At 47.0% G+C, this 17,309-nt stretch overlaps 2 pseudogenes; one reads left to right on the forward strand and one right to left on the reverse strand.

The window, feature by feature from the left end:
• LOC110310808 overlaps window positions 1-13,508 on the forward strand; it is a 19,403-nt pseudogene extending 5,895 nt beyond the window's left edge.
• LOC110310662 lies at window positions 1,535-2,395 on the reverse strand (annotated as a pseudogene).
• Window positions 13,509-17,309: the final 3,801 nt, after the last annotated feature.

Genomic DNA, 17,309 nt, shown 5'->3' on the forward strand with positions numbered 1-17,309 from the left:
TTGTTGTCTTGGCTCCATTGTTTCTTCCGCCCCGTCTAGATTCCTCTCTTTTCAGTTCGAACTGCCATTCTCAGTTGAACCGTTCGTGTTGTGGACTGCGGGCAGGCCGCAACAGTGGACAAGGGGCAGCCCTAGTTACCAGGTTCCCAGCTTTCAGCGTTCCACACTGGATACCACGGAGGAGCTGAGAATAGAATAGGGGCCCCAGGGGCAGCTCATCAGTTCCGGGAGCTGAGGGGAGGGGAGGGGAGGGTAGGAGGAGAGGGCGCTTGACGGTTCCCATGCAGGCAAGAGTGCTCCCACACAGGCAAGAGTGCTCGGTCCAGTCTGTGGCTGGAGCACAGGAAGGCCTTCCGGCAGGTGGTTAGAGGCAGCTTGTTAGAGGAAAGCCTATCCTGTCATTCAAGCACAGCTGGCCTTGATGAGCAGAGACTTTTTGCTATTTTCTGCAAAAAGCTGTGCAATGCTGGTGTCAAACACTAGGCAGTCACTATTCATAATGGCTGTTGCAATTCCCTCATGAATAGAGGAGTCACTTCCCAAGTCTATGGTTTTAGAGCATTATTGTAGAAAGGCAGGGAGAAAGAGAGAAGATAGAAAGAGGGAGACCACTGGCCATGGCCATGTGGAGAGAGGGGGGAAGGGAGAGAGAGAAGGAGGGCTAGAGATGAGAGTAAGACAGGGGAGAGCTTAAAGAGAGCAAGGAGGGGCCAAGCGGCCCCTCTTATAGTGGGCTATCAGGAGCATACCTGGCTATACTCAGGTAACTGTGGGGGTGGAGTCTAACCAGAATGCCAGAAGCTTGGGACATTGTCTGTGTGACTGATAGTCACAGAATGGAGTTGGGGGCTCTATGGTGTCAGGCACCTGTCTCTGGGAACGTGGCTTGCTTTTCTGTCCCTTGTAGAGTTTCCTTTCTTTCTTTCTTTCTTTCTTTCTTTCTTTCTTTCTTTCTTTCTTTCTTTCTTTCTTTCTTTCTTCAGAAAAGAAAGTCAAATCAAATTTATTTAATTAAAAACTAGAATAAAAATTAGCAAATACACACACATCAAAAACAAAAAACAAACAAACAAACAAAACAAAACAAAACTACAGCAGCACTATGTGTTGACTCACAAGGGGAAAACTGGTCTATGACCATGCAGATGGCTTGTCAGTTAAAGGAAAACCAACCACACACGTGCATGCATGAGTGCACAGACACACACTCCTGAAAAATGGTCAATAATACAATCAATCTACAACAAACACAAAGTTCAGAAATATTTTACAATGTTTCCTTTCTTAATACAAAAGATGCTTATCTTGTGTATATATATATTTTTTTCAGTGGTTTACTGTTGAATTATTTTTAAATATATTAGTGTTATTACATGCAACTGTTTCCTGAATTAACACCTTTTCTTTTTATTTACCTTCATGTCTAGCTTCTACCTACCAGGAAAGTTTTAGGTTGGCAAGAAGATGGGTGCCTTATTCTTTGTGAAGTCAAATGCAAATTTTAAACACTGGCCAGAAATAGTTGATTGCCATTTCAACACATGGAAATAGTTACATTGATGCCTAAATTGCCATTTTCTGCAAAAAGCTGTGCAATGCTGGTGTCAAACACTAGGCAGTCACTCTTCATAATGGCCATTGCAATCCCCTCATGAATAGATCGAGGAGTTGCTTCCCAAGTCAATCGCTGCCTATGGCCATTTAGCTCAAGTCGATATGCAAAATTTTCAGCTTGCTTGCGTGTTCCTATCAGTTGTACAATTGCAAAGAACTGCTGATGACCATCATATTTTTCTTGTTTCTCCAAGACTAAAATAAAATGAAAGCCAAAACAAGACTGCATCATCACCCACCCAGTCAACAGCACCAGGAAGGTTAATGTCTGTAGCAAGGAAAACTATGTCTTCTCCTTGCAGGGTGGTAATGGACTTGTGCTGATGCATCAGGTGGGGCATGACAGCATCCAAGGAGCCTTGCCACTTACAGGAAGCACCAGGGCAGGGGCAGGAGTAAGGCCTGAACTCACAGAGCTCCTCGGGCTCTGCCTTTTCGGTGTGTGGCAGTTATTTCCCATCCAGAAGAGGCATATTTACAAGGGAAGAGTACTGAGTTGGCCACTTTCTCCATAGCCAAGTAGCGAGTGGATCCCAATGGGCCCTGGCAGGTGGGCCAACATGTAAATTTGGGGCAACAGTTGCTACAAACAAGATGGCCACTCTGACACTGAAGAATAGGTGGCAACACATAGTCAAAGCAGACAGGACACTCAAAAAGACTCGCCAAGTCATTGTTGGATGCAGTTGTGCCAGTCAAGGCAGGTACCCTCTGGGATGGTGGACACTTTGAGGTGCCAGTGGGTAATGTTGTAGCAGTCTGACAGCTCATCTCTGTGGGCAGAGAGTGCACTGCGGACCCCAGCCCCATCTAAGGAGCCCGGTCGCCACCTGCTGCCACCGCCACTGCTGCCACCACGGGTCGTGCTTCCATCTCTCCGGGAGACTAGACAGACAGGACACCCTGGGCCACCACCCTCGAGAGTGCACCCGCCCAGCAACCCCCTTGTAGAGTTTTCAAGGGTCATTGGAGCAAGTCTCATTCAACCAAAACAGGCTGCCTTTCATGGCCCCACAGTCAGAGGCCAACCTAGTGGTGTTCTTTAACAATCTCACTAGCTTTAAGGATCAGTTAAAGAGGCAGGGAGAGTTCATTGAGGAAATTCGGAAACACCTGTGCCAGTTGCAGCAAGAGAAACAATTTAAACTGAAGTTTAAGGTCCAGAGCTCAGAGCATCCCATCTCCAGGTCTCTGAGCTTCAAGTTGAGCTCCCAGAAGCTCCAGCAGGAGGTGGAATCTGATGTGCAGCCAGCCTGTGATATCCTGTATGAAGTGAGAAACTACACGCACTTTGACTCCAGTTAACGACAACAAAATCTACACCCAACTCATCCGTGAGTGCACCACACTGAAGAAGGTTCTTCATCTGCTTCACAGACCTCCAGCAAAACTTCCCCAGGTATGGTGCACCCAGGCTGTGGACTCTCCTCTGTCTGGTCGAGCACTGGTAAGGAGAAGCTGAGGGAGCCACTGCCTCCACAGCCTGAGTTAGGGCCCTGGAGCTGCTCATAGTCTACGCCTTGGAATGCGGGCTCCAAGACAGCTCTTGGACTACATACAGCCCAGTGCTTCTGAACTCTCTTAGAACTGATCACTGAGTATCTACGTCTTCAAATCTACTGGACATGGTGTTAAGACTTTAAACACAAGATCTCTGACTACCTGCGTAGACAGATCCAAAAAGACATGTTTCTGATCCTGGATCCAGTAGACCCAACAAGGAACAAGGCTAGTTCAAACTTACAGGCCTGGGATCTGCTGGCAAGAGAGGCTCTGATCTGGATGCATTCAACTTTCTTTATGAACTGTGATGTGTCGCTTGTGAATGGCTGGGAAGAGCCACCAGAGAGACAAGAATGTGTCTTCCAGTGAGCACCACAGCACTTGCCCAAGAGGCTCTAGAGTCAGGGGCATGCATTCCTCTGCTGCAAGACCTTGACCTAGAGAGGACAGGAAGGTGCTCAGGGCTCCAGTGAGGGGCATCCAGCCTGTGATCAGACTCCAGGCTTCTGATCCCTGCCTGCCCATGGACACACAGCCCGCTTCGCCTACCGTAGCCTCCAACAGTGTTCTCTGGGAGTCAGACTCTGAAGGAAAGAGAACTCAGGTTTGAGTTCCACCTGTCCACCTGTTGGGAGGTTCTGATCATCAACAATAAACCACAGCAAGGCATGAGGGGGGTGTACACTCCAGGGATGAGTCCTCATACCACATAGAAACTCTTCCACAGCTGCTCGAGGCCCTGGAGCCCTGGGTATCTGGCCAGTGTTCATCAAGGTGCACTGTTTCTTCAACATGCAGGCTGGGGTTATGGTGGTGCAGGAAAATAAAATTGCATGCACTTTAAAATTCATGACTTTAAAACTTAGGTGTGTGTGTGTGTGTGTGTGTGTGGATGAGATTTGAAGTACTGAATTAAAGCAAAATGCATTGAATTAAAAAAAGAAGAAGAATAAAGAGGCCCATCCTTGGGCCTCAAGGATGTTGTGTTAGAAGGCAGGCTGAGCAATAGGAGGGAGAGTTAACAGCTTTGAGAAGCAGCTTTTGCCTCCAACCCAGAGCCAGGAGGTGTTACTGGGACCTGAGGACTTCCTGAGATGGGGCTCAGCTTTCTGAGGGAAGCTCCATCCAGCTCAGATCTCTGAGGAAGGATTTCAAAAGAAGGGGTGCAGGTGCTCAGAGCTCCCGGGGTATGGCTCAACCAGAGACAACATGAGAGGGTTTCTGCCAGCTCCTGGGGATCTGGCGTGGAGATAGAGCTGATCCGGAAATGCTCAGGGAAGCCGAAGCCAGCACTCGTAGATGCTACTACTTGTCCTAGCCCAGGTTCAACTTGGTTGCAGCTCTCTCTCCACTACTGTTTGCTGAGTGCTAATCTCAGCAATGGCATCTAGGATTGAAGGTTCCGCTGCTAATAAGATCACAGTGAGCACGGAGCCCCCAGGATGAATTAGGGCCCATATATGCTTTCAGGTTTCTTTCCCTCCAGCCATGGAGGACACATCAAGAAAGTACTATCAGGGCCTGGGCATGTAGCTCAGTGATAGAATGTTTGCCAACCAGTTATGAGCCTGGGTACTCAGTGTGCGCGTGTAAACACACATGCACAAGCACACACAGAATTTGTGACTGATATATGTCAGTAGTCCTAGCACATATATGACAGTAGTCCTAGTCCTTGAACTGTTGATCACCCCCCGCCCCCAAGGCAGGAGGATCAACAAGACTAGCCTTAGCTACATGAGGCCCAGACTAATAAGCAATAAATGAAAGAAAAAGTCCCCATCTGGAAAACAGAAAAGAGGTCTAAGCAGACATTGAATATACAGGCAATGGGATCTTGGTCACCTCGACTCTGGACTATTAAGAAGTTTATGTCTCAGGCTGGAAAAAAAAATGGCTCAGCAGTTAAAAGCATTGCTGTTCTTCCAAAGGATTCTAATTTAATTCCCTGAACCTACATTTTGCTGCTCAAAACTGCCTATAACTTTAGCTCTAGGGTATTTGACACCTCTGGCCTCCATGGGTGCCTGTTGTGGTATGCACGTGCATAGACAAATTCACACATATACATGATTAAAAAATAAAGCTAAAATAAAAGTTCTATTTAGAAAAATGCTAAAAAGAAAGGAAGGGAGGGAGGGAGGGAGGAAGGAAGGAAGGAAGGAAGGAAGGAAGGAAGGAAGGAAAGGGGCAGCAGGGAGACGACTTACTCAGCCCTGGTCTGTATAGGTGTATTATGGGTATGCACACCTGCACACAGATGTACATCCATTCATAGAACACACACACACACATACACACATATAAAANAGGAAGGAAGGAAGGAAGGAAGGAAGGAAGGAAGGAAGGAAGGAAGGAAGGAAGAAAGGGAAGGATGTTTTGATCTAAGGAGGGGGTTGTCCTGTGGCAGAGTGTGTGCTTAGAAGGTATAAGGCCATGAATTTGATCCACATTGCACATACACAGGCCAGGAGAGATGGAGGAGGAGGGGAGGAAGGAGAAGAAAAGGAGAGAGACCTCTGCTAAAATCTGAACAAACCAAGCTAAGGCACCATGTGAGTCAGAGACACCAGTGTGCTTGGCAGAGCTCCTGAACCAGCACACCCACTCAATTACTGGCTCACAGGTGGGTAAATGCGTGCCCACTCTGAGAGTGATTGCAAGCCCATGGCTATGCTCGGCATCATTACAGGTTGTATTTATTCGGAACTTTATATATGCCAAGTGTTCTTCTGCAATGCATTATGGATGTGTGCTGATTGTAATTTTTTTCTTGTTTAATCTTTGGCTTTTTGAGACATCATCTCCTGTAGCCCAGGCTGGACTTGAGTTTACAGTTAAGGATGGCCTTGAACCCTGGACTTGAACTTGCTATATAGTTAAGGATGGCCTTGAACTCCTTCCCGATTCTCCTGCCTATATCTCCCAGGTGCTCCACCATGCCCAGCCGATAATTTCTACATTCTGGAGACAGGTCTCACTGTAGCTCAACTTAGCTACCAATTCATGACTTTCCTCTTCGGCTATTGAATTTCTGTGATTATGGGCAATTGTTTCTGTCGTCAAAGTGATTTACAATTTCATGGAAAGTGTCATAAAATTTTGAATGAAGAGTGATTTAGTTAAAAGGATTTTTAGCAGTGCTGTTTACTATTTTTGTTTGGTTTATTTTTGCTTTGAGATAGGCCTCCAACTCTCTGTGTAGCAAAGCTATGCTCTACTGTCTTCAGTTTATGTGGTACCAGGGATTAAACACAGGGCGTTGTGAATGATGGGCAAGACCTCCACCAATGGAGCTACATCCTCAACCCCTGCGTTCTTTCTTTCCTTTCTTCTTTTTCTTTTCTTTCTTTTTCTTTTTTTCTTTTCTTTGGGGGGGTTGTTTTGTTTGGTTTTGGGTTTTTTTTTTTTGTTTTGTTTTTTTTTTTTTTTTTTTTTTTTTTGGCATTTGGGGAGAGGATTTTTTTGTGTAGCCCTGGTTGTTCTGGAATTCACTTCATAGACCAGGCTGGCCTTGAACTCAGAAATCTGCCTGCCTATGCCTCTGGCGTGCTGGGATTGAAAGCATGAGCCACCATACCCAGCTGCTCCTGCTTTCCTAAGTATGAGACATGTTTCATGATAATATGGAATACTGACATTAGAAGAAGTTACACTGTGAGCATAGGGAGCTCCCCCGCCCCCTCCCCCTTGTTTTTTGGAAACAGGGTTCATGTAGCCCAGGATGGTCTCGAACTCACTATGTAGCCACTGAATGTGTCCTCCCACTCCTGATTCTCCTGGCTCTACCTCCCCAGTGCTAGGATCACAGGTTTGCAGTACCACTCTTTGCTTACTTTTATGTGGTGTGGTGTGCACAGTACGCATCTATGTTCTGCCCCTGCACACACACGTGTGTGTAGGGAGGTGTGCAGATACCAGAGGGTCACACTGAGAATCTTCCTCAGTGGCTCTCCATCTTGCCATTTTGTTTGTTTGTTTTGTTTTGTTGAGGCAGGATCTCACTATGTAGCCCTGGCTGGCCATGTAAAGCAGGCTGACCATAGGCTCACAGAGAGCCACCTGATCCAGCACTGTGAGGGTTAAAGGTGTCCACCACCCCACCTGGTCTTCCATTTGTGAGACAAGGTATCACATTGATCCTGCAACTCACCAACTCAGCCATACTGGCTGCCCAGGAAGTCCTAGGAATAATCTTCCTGTCTGCTACCTGCACAGTTCTGGGACTGTAGGTGTGCCATGCACCTTCTACATGGTTGTAGGTGTGCCATGCACCTTCTACATGGTTGTAGGTGTGCCATGCATCTTTTACATGGGTGTACTGGCTAGTTTTGTGTCAACTTGACACAGGCTGGAGTTATCACAGAGAAAGGAGCTTCAGTTGAGGAAATGCCTCCATGAGATCCAGCTGCGGGGCATTTTCTCAATTAGTGATCAAGGGGGAAAGGCCCCTTGTGGGTGGGGCCATCTCTGGGCTGGTAGTCTTGGGTTCTATAAGAGAGCAGGCTGAGCAAGCCAGGGGAAGCAAGCCAGTAATGAACATCCCTCATGGCCTCTGCATCAGCCTCTGCTTCCTGATCTGCTTGAGTTCCAGTCCTGACTTCCTTGGTGATGAACAGCAGTGTGGAAAGTGTAAGCTGAATAAACCCTTTCCTCCCCAACTTGCTTCTTGGTCATGATGTTTGTGCAGGAATAGAAACCCTGACTAAGACACATGGGTGATGGGTTTTCTTCCTCATGCTGTGCACCAAGCACATTCCTGACTGAGCCATCTCATCTGTCATCTCAGCACTGAGAGACAGAGTTAGTAGGATCAGAAGTTCAAACTCAGCTACATAGTGGGTTTGAGGCCAACCTGCTCCATATGAGACCTTTTCTCAAACAACAACAATAATAAAAAACAAATAAACGAAAACACCCAGTAGCCTCCTTCTGAAAAAAGCTCTCTTACAGTCTGAAGCCTGGAGGTATTACTGTGGTAGAGTGGGTCTTTAATAATGCAGGGAGTCCTGGGTTTATCCCTAACACACAAACACAAGCCTAGTGTGTTCCTTTGGGCACACAACCCAGGCTGGGCCGAGCAGTTTTCAGTCTGCATGAGGAGTTGCTTAGTCTGGAGCACAGCGGGCTCAACAGTCATCTCTCACAGCACCAAGGAAGGAACTCTCCCAGGGGATGACATCAGCAGGCATGGAGTGGGAAGGTCGTGGAGATTGCTGAACCCATGACTAGGAACTAAAGTCTCAGGATTCTCCTCTCCTGACCGCCAAAGACTCTGCTGACAGATTTACCCTTGACTCCAGGAGACTGCCCTTAAGCCTACAGTCAACTACAGTCAAATATTTCCCCTTTGTTTGTAAACTAATTTAAGTTGTGTTTCTATCCCTTCCTAATCAAGGGGACACACAATCCATTTGTCAAGGTCACTGTGGAATTCACTGGATGCTGATGTTGATTTGACCTCTAACCTTGTGAGTGTGAGATTTGGATGTAGGCTCCCTCTACAAAGCACCACCACCCAAGGCTGAGGATGACAAGTCAAAAGTGTGAGGTTCACTCCTGCCTTTAGCATCGACTGGCCGAGAGCTCTTGGGGAAGATTTAAATTGCTTGTGCCTGAACTTCTCATCTAAACCATCTGTAAAATATTACAAGGTCTGTGTACATTAGATGGGGTTATACATTTTTCCATTTTTCATATGTGTGTGCATATGTTTTCACCTATGTGTGTGTGTGCATGTGAGTGCATGTATAGATGTGTACACTTGCATGTGGAGATCATAAGTTGATGCAGAAAGTCATCTTGGGTTTATCTTCTACCTTACTCACTGAGGCAGAGTTCCTCCATCAAATCTACAGCTAGTCAATATGGCTCATCTCGCTAGCCAGCTCGCTCTGAAGAGATCTCTGTCCTCACTTTCTGAAGCTATGGGTGGGCCTTCTTGTGCTTATATGGGATTCTGGGGCTCCAAACTCATGTTTGCTGAGTGGTCTCCCTAGCTGGAGGAAATGCTATGTTTAAAGTCACAGGGCAGGGTCTGACATACAACACTGATGGAGTAAGTAGAGTCCTCACACTTACTCTCTCTCTCTTCTGTCATGGATGTGCCCCAAGGCATCCTCACCTGTGGGATTCTATACGGGTTTGTTCAACCCAGACCTTGGATTCCTTTCTTCCTGTTTTTTAGACTGCCCAGTGAATGCTTAGTTTTGACAGCTCGCCTCCTCTAGCTTGGGCTGGTCTGTGCTTTGTTTCCTTCATGCTAGAGGTTTCACCTTGGTCCCTGCTTTTCATGAATTTTCTCTTTACACCCCCACGCTTGCCTTTCTCCCTTCTGAGATGCTCCTCATTCTGCAAAGTTCCACACAGGAACTTTCCTACTACACTACACAGGTCAACGTGCTGTGCGTGTTTATTTTCTTTGGAATTGTCTCTCCTTTATAGACGAAGGTTACGTATCATCTGAGGACAAAACCCTTCCTGGTTGGGTCAGGGCATGCTCCAAACTGCCCTGTAATTGCAAGTCCCTACAATAATACTTTTTTTGGCCAGGACACAAACCACACTCAAGAAGTTCTTCCTGAGTGCTGAAGGTCAAGCAACTAGAAGTTTCTCAAGCGTCTAGAGGCATAGAAGTCTGCAGACGAAGCTGCTTCTCCCGGAGCGACTGTCAGCGGCAGGTGAGTGTTCCTGGGACCTGGCTGCTGGTCTTGGCTCTGCTACCTGGAAATCATCTTACCTCCCTCAGCCTCAGTTTCCTTCTCTATGGTATAGATTTATAGTAGAACTGCCTTGATTTTTGTGGGAAGTTTTTGTTTTAACATGTATTTACTGTGTGTGTTCATGTTTGTGTGTATACTCATGATTGTGTGTATGAGTGTGTGTGTGTGTGTGTGTGTGTGTGTGTGTGTGTGTGTGTGTCACAGGTTAACTCGGAGGAGTCAGTCCTCTCCATCTGTCCAAGAATAGGCCTCAGGTTATTAGGTTTGGCAACAGACACCTTTAGTCAGGGAGCCACTTCATCATTCTCTATTGTGTGAAAATTAAAAATTCACCAACTTGGGGTTGAAGAGATGGCTCAGTGGTTAAGAGCACTAGCTGCTCTTCCAAAGGACCAGGGTTCAGTTCCCACATGGCAGCTCACATCTGCCTGAACTCCAGTTCCAGGGGAATCTAGTCCCCTCACACAGACACATATGCAGGCAAATATCATTGCACATCAAATAAAAATAAGCGTTGAAAATTAAAAATTAAAAAAAAAATAGAATTTGCAAACTGGGCATGATGGCACATGCCTATGACTCCAGCAGTAAAGAGTTGGGACAGGAGAAGGAGTTAAGTTAGCCTTAGCTATGTAGGAACACGTAGCCTGTAATACATAAAAAACTTGTGTTAAAACAAACCACAAAACAAACAAGAAGCAGTTTGGTAGCCTGTGAGTTGTGAAGTGCTGTGTAAACAGGAGCTGCTACTGTCCCCGTTTCTACGAGACTCTGGCGACAAATGCAGGAGATGGTTCTCTTTCACTGGCTTTGCACAGGGCCTGTGCAGCCGCACTAATGTAAGGTGCTTTGCTAAAGAGCTACACAAAGGAGCATCTTTTTTTTATTATTATTACATATTTTCCTCAATTACATTTCCAATGCTATTCCCAAAGTCCCCTATATCCCCCCCCCTACTTCCCTACCCACCCATTCCCATTCTTTTGGCCCTGGCATTCCCCTATATTGGGGCATATAAAGTTTGCAAGTCCAATGGGCCTCTCTTTCCAGTGATGGCCGACTAGGCCATCTTTTGATACAAATGCAGCTAGAGACAAGAGCTCTGGGGTACTGGTTAGTTCATAATAATGTTCCACCTATAGGGTTGCAGATCCCTTTAGCTCCTTGGGTACTTTCTCTAGCTTCTCCATTGGGAGCCCTGTGATACATCCAATAGCTGACTGTGAGCATCCACTTCTGTGTTTGCTAGGCAGGAGCATCTTTTAAAAGGGCAGACAAAGTTGGGGCATGGTTGCAGATGCCTTTAATCCCAGCACTGGGGAGTCAGAGCCAGGCAAATCTCTGTTGTGAGACTGAGACCAGCCTGATCTAATATGATGAGTTCCAGACCAGCCAGGGCTACATAGTGAGACTTTTTTTTCCTTCAAAAGTAAAAAGGGGGAGGGTGTGAAGCCAGGTGGCAGAGGTGTAGGCCTTTTATCCCAGCACTTGGGAGGCAGAGGCAATCGGATCCCTGTAAGTTCAATGCCCGCCTGGTCTACAGAGTGAGTTACAAGACAGCCAGGGCTACACAGAGAAACGTTGTTTTGAAAAAATAAAAGTGGGGTTTGGGGTGGGGCAGACAAGTAACATCACTCACTCACGGCCATGATCTTTCTTTAAAGTTCCAAAGAAAAGACACATTAAGACCCTCACTAAGGAGAAGTTTCAGAATTAAATTAAAACGTCCCAGGTGGCCTTGACCTGGCCCTTCATGTACAGGACACCACCTGTACTTCCATCAATGCATCGACCGTTGTTACTACCCAGCCAGCTTTAGTAGGGCCATGGAGCCCAGCCTGTCAGCCCTATGCCCCTTCCTACAGCATGCTTGTATAGAGGCTCACACTTTCCTTGACTGCAAAACGGGGCTACCTAAGTCCATAGCACATGTCTCAACAGAGCATGAGGAATACAAAGAGGTGAGTAACACTTCCCAGGGAGGGGAGATGTCACAAGGAAACTAATTTTAGAGCTGAGTACTGAAGGCAGAAGAGATGTTGCCAGAAGGCAATGGGTGCTGAGGAACCCCGCTCTCTGTCCCCCAGACTGGGAACAGCCTGTGCCTTTGACAAAGACATGAATGAGCTTGCTGTGTTCAGCAAAAGGCACAAAGAGATCTTGGCTGGAGTGAGGGCTGCACGATTGGGAGGGGCCTGGCAAGCTAGCACTGAAGGGGAACGTAGGAAAAGAGGAGGCTGGGGTTCCTGCTGCGGGGCCCTGGTTCTCCCCGTAGGGCCCTGGTTCTCCCCGTAGGGCCCTGGTTCTCCCCGTAGCTCCCCACAGCTTTGAAGAGGCATTGCTGTGCTGTCACAGTGGGATGAGGCTGTTAGGTGCTCTGCAGTCCATGTTGGTGTGAATTAAATAACTTCCGAGTCACTTAAAGCCAGACACGGTGGCTGGTATCTGGACTACTACCAGCACTTGGGAGGCTGAGACAGGAAGATCGCCAGCCTGAGGTCATCAAGACTTACAGGGTTAAGAGCCTTTAAGTATTAAAGCCCGGTGTTAACAGCCCAGTGTGTTAAGTACTGGTTTAGATCAGTATTTATAGCTGGTTTTCAATTTTCTAGTACTGCATGTACTAGTGATAAATTGGAGCCCGCTATTCAGCTTCCCCGGGCCTCAGTTTCCATGGTTTGGAGAAAATTAGATTGAACATAGGCTCTTAAGTCTCCAAATCAAGGCTCCTTCCCAGGCAACCTATCTCAATGGCCAAACTAAAAACCTACGCATCATTCTTAGCTGCCCCTGACTAATATGCATGGAACCCCAGCCATCCTCCCAGAATACACCTTTCTCCCTCACTTCCGCTTCCGTGGGCATCACCAGGCATCACCTCCTCTGCCTCTTCCTTGGCTACGGTGCTGCTCGGGTGTGCTTGCTGTGGCTCCTGTCACACATACCCTGCATGAACTGGGCAGAGCAACTACTTATTAAATCTCACATCACGCCCTAGCTGAAGACCCGCAGTATTCTAGTCACTTGCGGTGGGCTCCAAAATCATTAGCACAGCTTGCAAGTCTCCGCCTGAGCACCTCTTAACTTCCGTGAGCCATCAGCACCTGTCGCGCACCTTCATGTGCCTTTGTCCCGGCCCTAGGACACTGTCTGATACGGAGCAGCTCCGCTGTGTCCTTTGCATTCCTTCTGCCTTAGATTTCCCTTCCCCTGCCTTTTCTGGGACCTTCTTGACTGCAGCCCCGCTCCTTAGATCGCCTTGCCTGCCCTCCCAGCCTGGAGTAGCTTCCTACGACATTATTCTCTATCACAATGCTCCTTTCTTTAGGGATTGAGCACAGCTCCTTGTTGTTTATTTACTTACATGCTGGGTCTCTAGGGAACGATCTTGAGATGAGGAGACAAGGACACCATATCGAGGCAATACTTCCAAAGGGCAACTCGCAGGTGCGGGTCCAGAATGTGGAAAAGAGTGAGGCGGGTTTCAAGTGCAGTCCAGCCTTTACTGCAGCCCACCGGGAAGCCCTGCTGTTTAAACTCTGCGTCCGGGTTTATTCCAAACCAGATGGACTCATTGACAGAGGAACCCAGTTAGGTTGGGATCCATTCCCGGGTATTTCCAGCTTCCTCCAGCTGTCCAAGATCAGGCTTCTGGAAAGTTCCATGTGAGAAAATGCAGCTCACCAGCACAATGACCACAAAGCTAAGATAGTACCACACACTTTCTTCCTTATTTCTTTCCCCAATTTTTGAAATTAGATGGTCAGTCCCCTTAGTATTGCTTGTATGTGTATCATTTCAGGGCTGGCCAGTGGGTACTGAATAGCCAGTTAGAGGCTCATTTCTCTCTTTCTCCCAGAATTCCTTAGTTGCCTGTAGTTCTTTGTTTAGGGGTGAGGTCTCATAAAATTGCCCCTGTCCATGTTAGCACCAAGGGAGACAGGCTCCATTTCAGACCTGGGATTAGTCACAAACCACACCCAAACACCTGTTTTCACAGAGAAATCCTTTATAAAACATGGAAGAGAAGCTGAAGTAGTCTCTTCCTGACTCAGGTAGAAAACCATAAACAAATGGCCTGGCAGGTGTAATTCTTAAGAAGGAAGAAGGAGCCAGGCAGTGGTTGTGCACGCCTTTAATTCTATCACTCAGGAGGGAGAAACAGGCAGATCTCTGTGAGTTCAAGACCAGCCTGGTCTAGAAAGTGAATTCTGGGACAAGAGCTAAAACACAGAAACTCTGTCTTCAAATACAGAAGGAAGAAAAGGAAGGGGGGGGGGAGAAGGGAGGAGAAGAGGGGGAAGTCTTTATTAGAATGGGCTAGGATGTGTGCTGGTATATTTGCTCTAGAGGAACAGAGGACAAGGAATAAGAGACAAAGACAGGAGATAAAGGATGGGGGGAGAAGGGGAGGGGTATTTGTCTTGGGGGACAATGAAGGACTGCCTCTGGATAGAGAGGAGACAGATGTGGCACATGGGAGAACGGCAGTTCATAAAGGTGCAAGGGAAACCTTGTGTTAGGATGAGGTGTTTAATTTTAATTGGGCATGCTAATTAGGTGACCCAAAGGGGGCTTTTGATTGCTGGACTTCAATACTTTGATAGCTGGACCTTGGTAGTCAGCCTCAGGAGAAGGCATTGGCCAAATAAGGGAAAAGACCTTGGCAGCTAGCTTTAGGAATGTAATCTAGCAGTTTTTAGGAAGGTAAAGGGAAATGGAGAGAAGGGCGAGGTCTGCTAGAGCCATGTTCACCATGCTTGGGCTGACCAGTGCTCATCCCTGCACAAGCCAGGAAACCCCACCCTCACAGAGAAAACTCCAGGCTAACAGGTCATCACTCCTCATTTCCGTTTTTAGCAACCCTCCCAAGAGTGCCCGCCCAGGGGCTCAGCTTTTGACCATGTATGGACACCATCCCAGCTCCTAGCTGGCACACCATCATGCCTTGACTAACCTCTATAAACCTCTCTTGATTCAGTCTGGATGTGTGACATCACTGACCTCCACCTGTGAGATCAGTGAACCCACCTGATAGCTGTCTCCTGATGAACCTGCCTTTATCTCCTTTTAATCTGGTCTAACCTGGCCAAGGGAGAGAAAATGCCTATCATTGTCGATTGTTGTTAGGTGTCTTCCTCTATCACTTTCCTATTATTGCTTTGGGTTGGAGGTCTCTCCCTGAACCTAGAGCTCCTGTTTGCTGACAAGGCTAGGCTCAGCAGTCTTCTGGCTCTCCACCTTTGGAGCTGGGGTTACAGGCATCCAAGGGATGTCTGCCTTGTTATGGGGGGCGGGGGGGGGACAGAACCGGAACTCCAGTTCTCATGATTTGGCAGCAAGCACTCTTAACTGCTGAGCCATCTCTCTGGTCCCACAATTTTCCTTATTATATGATAATACCCTGTCTCGAAACGACAGCAAGATTCTTTTTTTTTTTTGGGGGGGGGGGATGCTGGTATGTAGATCAGCACACCATCAGGCTTAGGATGTACAAGGTTGCTGTCAGTCTTAGCACCAAACTATAAGAGAAGCCTCTTAGCCAGCAGATGTGATAAACTCTAGAGCACCAGCAGCTCTGCACATTCCTCTACGTCTTGTACCTGACCTATTCATCTCTTCTAGGGGACAATTCTTGCCTTACATACTTTATAATAAATGAATAAGTGTCAGTAAATTGTCTTCCCAAACTTTATGAGAAAAAGATCTCTTCCTCTTTTTTGAGGGGGGAGGGGGGAGTATAAGGGAGGGTGAGACAGGGTATATCGCCCCCTGTATATCCTCATTCTGGAACTTTGGAACTTGCTCTGTAGACTAGGATAGCCTCATATTTGGAGATCTACTGAAATTAAATGCCTGTGCCACCATGCCTAGCTCTCTCTGCTACTGTTATTAAGTGAGACCCTAATTCCTCCAGCTTCCAGCTCTTGGCTGACTGACATATTGCTGATTTTGGAGGTCAGCACATGGCCGAGCAATCCATGTTCCCTTTCCCACTGACTTTGCAGCCGGGAGCACCTCTGCTGTGTAGGTTATGCTAACAACTGCTCTGCTTATTTGATATGCACTTGGAGACTTCTCGGGCTGGTTTTCAGACTTCCAATGGGCTAGTAGAAAGAAATGAACTTGTTTGGCATCTCAGGTTCTTATCACGCCTCTCTCCTTTGTTGCCTTAACCTGTGGGGCAGCTCCTACTGAGCTCCACAGGTAGGCATGTTGGACAAGTCAAAAAACGTTCTGTCAGAACTACAACACAGGTTAGTTTTACCTAAATGTGCCAAGACTCACTCCTCCTCCACCAAGGCTAAAGATATCATCATCTGGGACTGTAGGGATGGGTCAGCCGTTAGGATCACAATCTCAGGGGACCTGATGTCCCACCAAGGGCACACATGGTACACAGACATACATGCAGAAGAAACACCCACACAGATGAAAAAAATATTTTAAAAAAGACATCACCAGCCAACGTGCATGGAAACTTCTGACCACAGGAGTGAAAGAAGACCTCACTCTGGAAGATCTCCACATAGACCCAGAAAAGATAAGGACATCCTGCCTGATGATTGTTGCTGCCTCGGAATCTCATTATCCCTATGCTGCACCTAATAACCTTTCCCATCCATGTTGGGGCTGAGAAGCCGATTCATGCGCAAAGCTCTCACTTCTCCAACTGTTGGTCACAGAAGCAAGCCTTTCTTTAGCCCCAACACTGATTTGGGTTTTTTTTTTTTTTTTCCTGAGGGATAAACTTCCAGACTTAGTTACTTTTTTTTTTTTTTATTGCAGTGCTAAAACACTGGGGCCAAGACAGCTTACATAAGAAAGAGTTTATTGGGGCTTACAGTTCTAGATGGTGAGGCCATGGACATCATGGCAGGGAACATGGTAGCAGGCAGGCAGCATGGTGCTGGAGCAGAAGCTGAGAGCTCACATGCTGCCCTTCAGCCTCAAGGAGGTGATGGTGGAAAGGTAACTCAAAGACTGCTCCAGTGACAATAAGGCCACGCCTCTGAATACTTTCCAAATATTTTCACCAAATAGGACCAAAAGTATTTAACTATATGAGCCTATGGGGCCATTCGCATTCAAACCATCACATTCTCCTCTGTGGTTCTCATAGGCTTGTAGCCATATCATAATGCAAAATGCATTTAGCCTAACTTCAAAACTTCCCATAGTCTCACAGTATTTTCTGAGACGCAAGGGAATATCTTAATTATGATCCCCGTGTAAAACAAAAGAAGCAAATTACAATACTTCTAACAGACAATAACACAGAATAAACTTTAGCATTCCGAAAAGGGAGGGAAGGGGGCACATACTGGAGCAAAGCAAGACTGGAACGCAGCAGAGCAAGTCTCACGCTCTGCTCTTCCAGCCGACTACAGCATGCTTCTCTTTCTTAGGCTGCTTCCACTCCCTGTGCGTAGCTCTCCTTGCCAAATATCCCATGACTCTGGCACGTCC

The sequence above is a fragment of the Mus caroli genome, chromosome 15 (assembly GCF_900094665.2).
Source record: "Mus caroli chromosome 15, CAROLI_EIJ_v1.1, whole genome shotgun sequence".
Classification (NCBI taxonomy): Eukaryota; Metazoa; Chordata; class Mammalia; order Rodentia; family Muridae; genus Mus; species Mus caroli.